A 6,008-nucleotide genomic window follows, 5' to 3' on the forward strand; every position below is an offset into this window, starting at 1 on the left:
CTGTTGTGATGTGGCCCATCTCGTTTCTTATTCGGGTTATTTGTTTCCTTTCCTGTATTTCTTTAGTCAGTCTGGGCAATGGTTTATCAATTTTGTTAATTTTTTTAAAGAACCAGCTTTTGGCTTTGTTAATTCTTTCAATTGTTTTTCTGTTCTCTAATTCATTTAGTTCAGCTCTAATTTTTATTATTTGTTTTCTTCTGGTGCCTGATGGATTCTTTTGTTGCTCACTTTCTATTTGTTCAAGTTGTAGGGACAGTTCTCTGATTTTGGCTCTTTCTTCTTTTTGTATGTGTGCATTTATCGATATAAATTAGCCTCTGAGCACTGCTTTTGCTGTGTCCCAGAGGTTTTGATAGGAAGTGTTTTCATTCTCGTTGCATTCTATGAATTTCCTTATTCCGTCCTTAATGTCTTCTATAACCCAGTCTTTTTTCAGGAGGGTATTGTTCAGTTTCCAAGTATTTGATTTCTTTTCCCTAGTTTTTCTGTTATTGATTTCTAGTTTTATTGCCTTGTGGTCTGAGAAGATGCTTTGTAATATTTTGATGTTTTGGATTCTGCAAAGGTTTGTTTTATGACCTAATATGTGGTCTATTCTAGAGAATGTTCCATGTGCGCTAGAAAAAAAAGTATACTTTGCAGCAGTTGGGTGGAGAGTTCTGTATAAGTCAATGAGGTCAAGTTGGTTGATGGTTGTAATTAGGTCTTCCGTGTCTCTATTGAGCTTCTTACTGGATGTCCTGTCCTTCTCCAAAAGTGGTGTGTTGAAGTCTCCCACTATAATTGTGGAGGTGTCTATCTCACTTTTCAGTTCTGTTAAAATTTGATTTATGTATCTTGCAGCCCTGTCATTGGGTGCATAATATTTAATATGGTTATATCTTCCTGGTCAATTGTCCCTTTTATCATTATGTAGTGTCCTTCTTTATCCTTTGTGGTGGATTTAACTTTAAAGTCTATTTTGTCAGAAATTAATATTGCTACTCCTGCTCTTTTTTGCTTATTGTTTGCTTGATATATTTTTTTCCATCCTTTGAGTTTTAGTTTGTTTGTGTCTCTAAGTCTAAAGTGTGTCTCTTGTAGGCAGCATATAGATGGATCGTGTTTCTTTATCCAGTCTGAGACTCTCTGTCTCTTTATTGGTGCATTTAGTCCACTTACATTCAGTGTAATTATAGATAAGTATGTGTTTTTTTTTTCATGTGTTTAGTATTGTCATTTTGATGCCTTTTTATGTGTGTTGTTGACAATTTCATTTTTCCACTTACTTTTTTGTGCTGAAACGTTTTTCTTTGTAAATTGTGTGTTCCGCATTTTCATAGTATTTGACTTTATGTTTGCTGAGTCATTACGTTTGTCTTGGTTTTTATTTTGAGTTATGGACTTGTTATACCTCTTTGTGGTTACCTTAATATTTACCCCTATTTTTCTAAGTAAAAACCTAACTTGTATTGGCCTATAACGCCTTGTATCCCTCTGCATATGGCAGTTCTATGCCACCTGTATTTAGTCCCTGTTTTTGATTATTGTGATCTTTTACATATTGACTTCAATAATTCCTTGTTTTGAGCATTTTTTTTTTTTTTAGATTAATCTTAATTTGTTTTTGTGATTTCCCTATTTGAGTTGATATCAGGATGTTCTGTTTTGTGACCTTATGTTGTGCTGGTATCTGATATTATTGGTTTTCTGACCAAACAATTTCCTTTACTATTTCTTGTAGCTTTGGTTTGGTTTTTGCAAATTCTCTAAGCTTGTGTTTATCTGTAAATATCTTAATTTTGCCTTCATATTTCAGAGAGAGTTTTGCTGCATATATGATCCTTGGCTGGCAGTTGTTCTCCTTCAGTGCTCTGTATATGTCATCCTATTGCCTTCTTGCCTGCATGGTTTCTGCTGAGTAGTCTGAACTTATTCTTATTGATTCTCCCTTGTAGGAGACCTTTCTTTTCTCCCTGGCTGCTTTTAAAATTTTCTCTTTAACTTTGGTTTTGGCGAGTTTGATGATAATATGTCTTGGTGCTTTCCTTTTTGGATCAATCTTAAATGGGGTTCAATGAGCATCTTGAATAGATATCCTTTCATCTTTCATGATGTCAGGGAAGTTTTCTGTCAGCAGATCTTCAGCTATTCTCTCCGTGTTTTCTGTCCTCCCTCCCTGTTCTGGGACTTCAATCACTTGCAAGTTATCCTTCCTGATAGAGTCCCACGTGATTTTAGGGTTTCTTCATTTTTTTTAATTCTTTTATCTGATTTTTTTTCAGCTGTGTTGGTGTTAATTCCCTGGTCCTCCAGATTTCCCAGTCTGCATTCTAATTGCTCGAGTCTGCTCCTCTGACTTCCTATTACATTGTCTAATTCTGTAATTTTATTGTTAATATTTTGGATTTTTGAATGCTGTCTCTCTATGGATTCTTGCAACTTATTAATTTTTCCACTACGTTCTTGAATAATCTTTTTGAGTTCTTCAACTGTTTTATCAGTGTGTTCCTTGGCTTTTTCTGCAGATTGCCTTATTTCATTTCTGAGGTCATCCCTGATGTCTTGAAGCACTCTGTAAATTAGTTTTTTTATGTTCTGTGTCTGATAATTCCAGGATTGTATCTTCATTTGGGAAAGATTTTGATTCTTTAGTTTGGGGGGTTGTAGAAGCAGTCATGGTCTGCTTCTTAATGTGGTTTGATATGGACTGCTGTCTCTGAGCCATCACTAAGATATTGTAGTGATTTATTCTATATTTGCTCACTGAGTCTTATCTTGTTTTGTTTTATTTGAATATACATGGATGGGCTACTAGATTGCGCTGTCTTGATAGTTGTAGCCCTTGACTTACTTATGTCCTATTTCCAGCTGGTTTGGGCTGTTACCAGGTATATATGCCTGAGTCCATTCACTATTCTTGAGTAGAATCTGATTTTGGGTCATCAAGTGTGTGATGCACACTGTCACCTATCCACCTTGAGAAGTAGTGGTGATAGTTGTGTGCACCAGATTCTAGTAGCAGCTGGGGTTCACACTCCGAGGGGGCAGGATGCTGACAGGCTTCCCCCAAATGTCAGTGAGGTAGGTGTGTCTCTATTCCTAAAGCACCTTGGTGGGTGGGCTCTGTAGCTGTACCTTAGGCCCCCAATACAAGTACCTCTACAGATTGGTAGGTGTCACCCTCCTTAGATCCCTAAGGCAGGAGGCTAGGTGGTCTGGGGGGAGCTTCAGCCCTCAGTTCCCTGTTGTAGGTCAGTGGGGGTTCTGCTGAATACGCAGAGATATCAGACCTGGGAAACTTGTCTTTCCAGTAAATCCACTAAAACAAATGCAGTTAGATCCCTATCAGAAATGCCTTTGCTTTATAATAGCCACCTTGTTCCCTGTAGGGATGAAAGCCCGAGACTGTGGATCACATATGCTTGGCTGGAGCTGGTTCTGTGTTTTTAGCCCAATTAGGGAAGGATTTTTGGTCCCTGGGTTTTTTGTGTTTGCTTCTCTCAGGCCAGAAGAATGGGTTAGGAAAAGACCAAAAAAAAAAAAAGGAAAAGATAAACCTCGGAGCAGTTCTTCCTCTGGCTCAGGAAATTCCAATGTTAATGAAGCAGCCTGGGAAGGGGAAGTCCAGTCTAATCTTTGTCCAAAGAGTAGGCTTTGGGAATGGTTTTAGTTCTGGCTTAACATAGCATCCAGGGGCCATGGCTCTGGGAGTTCCTCCAGGCTTAATCAGACCATTAAGTCTGGTCTTTTTATGTGAATTTGAGTTCTGTTCCACACTTTTCTCCTGCTCCATCAGGGACTCTCTGTTGTGTTACCTGTCAGGGTAGTCATTGGTGGTAGCTGGGCACCATCTAGTTCTTCTGTTCTCAGGCTGATGAGTCTCTGGTTTATGTGACCCTTTTGTCTCTTGGGCTAATATTTTCCTTGTGTCTTTGTTGTTCTTAATTCTCATTTGCTCCAAGTTAGGACCAATTGATGTATCTCAGATGGCCACTCACAAGCTTCTAAGGCCCCAAACACCACTCACCAATGTGAGATGCAGAACATTTTCTTAATAAACTTTGTTATGCCAATTCACCTGGATTTCCCACAAGACGATGATCCCCAGACCCCAGCCCCAGTTACTCTGTCACTTGAAGTGTTTGGCTGTGTTCAGAAAACTTCTCTTAACAAATATTTGTTGATTACTGCATGCTAGCTGCAGGGTCTACAGTGGCAAGAGACCCAGACCTAATGAAATTTTCTGGTAGTCTAGTGAGCAAAAAAAACTTTAAAACCAAATCACAAAAATAAATAAAAGTGTTTCAAATAGTGATATGTGTTGTAGAAGAGAAGTGTAAAATCAAAAACAAAACCAAACCCATTGCCTTCAAGTCAATTCCAACTCACAGTGCCCCTACAGGACAGAGTAGAACTGCCCCACAGGGTTTCCAAGGCTGTAATCTTTATGGAAGCAGGCTGCCACATCTTTCTCCTGCAGAGGAGCTGGTGGGTTTGAGCTGTAGACCTTTCATTTAGCAGCTGAGTCCTTAACCATTGCACCATCCGTGCTCCTCAACATTGTTATAGGAGAGCCTAATTTAGATTTAGGGGTTGGAGAAGACCACATTTTTAGTAAATGACATTAAGCTGAGAGTTGACGCCTGGGTTGAAGATAGCTAAGCAGTGTGTATGTGTGTGTGTATACAGATGCCTGGTGTGTTTGAGTGGTGGGACCTAAGTGTTGGGTTGATGGGAAGTATCCAAGGCTGAAGAAAGATCTCTTAGGGGTCTTGGGGGTGGGGAGAAGAGCTTGCTCTTATGAAAAACTGTTGGAAGACGGAGTGGTTGTCATATGGCATCTGAGGCAGAGACAGGTATGAGTTGAAGCTGGAGAGAGAGGCAAAGCTGTGTCATTCAGCATCTTGTAGTCCATGTTGAGGATTTGAGATGATATCCCAACAGAGCGAGTGTGATTGCAATGATCTACAGTGTGAAGATGGAGTAAGGAGCACTCCGGCTGGTGACCTGAACAATGGTGTATCAGCATCAATTCTTAAAGGGTACAGGGATTGGCATATGACCTTCGGTGCAATGGCAATGAAACAGGGTCATGTTTCATGGTGCATTTTGTAGGCTATCAATGATTGTGATAGTGCTTTATCAATGGTGTGAGAAACCATGCAGGAAAATCTTATGTGCTAGGTAGGTTCTCTTCAAAATGTCAGATGCCCTGAGCCTATGTGCAAACACGTGGAAGGCAGAGCCAGTGAACAGAGAGTCCCACTGAAAGCTGGAGTAGGCAGTCTAACCACAAGCTGTGATATAAACAAGACCACTACAGACTCAGTATCAGAGAGTCCCACTGAAAGCTGGACTAGGCAGTCTAACCACAAGCTGTGATATAAACAAGACCACTACAGACTCAGTATTACATTAAAAACATAAAGACTCTATTAATTACAGACCAATATCTCTCATGAATATAGATGCAAAAATTCTCAACAAAATTCTAGCCAATAGAATTCAGCATCCTATCAAAAAAAGTAATACTCCATGACCAAGTAGGATTCATACCAGCTATTCATTTCCATGCAAGGATGGTTCAACATTAGAAAATCAGTCAACAGAATCCACGACATAAATAAAAAGAATCACATGATCATCTCAATCGATGCAGAAAAGGCATTTGACAAAGTCCAACACCCATTCCTGATAAAAACTCTCAATAAAATATGTATGGAAGGGAAATTTCTCAACATAATAAAGGGCATCTATGCAAAACCAATGGCCAACATCATTCTTAACAGAGAGAGGCTGAAAACATTCCCCTTAAGAACAGGAACAAGACAAGGATACCCTTTATCATCTCTCCTATTTAACATTGTGTTGGAAATCTTAGCTAGAGCAATAAGGCAAGAAACAGAAATAAAGGGCATCTAAATTGGTAATGAAGAAGTTAAACTCTCCCTATTTGCATATGATATGATGCTGTGCTTAGAAAATCCAGAAGACTCTACCAGAAAACTACTGGAACTAATAGA

This window comes from Elephas maximus, chromosome 5, assembly GCF_024166365.1.
Source record: "Elephas maximus indicus isolate mEleMax1 chromosome 5, mEleMax1 primary haplotype, whole genome shotgun sequence".
Lineage (NCBI taxonomy): Eukaryota > Metazoa > Chordata > Mammalia > Proboscidea > Elephantidae > Elephas > Elephas maximus.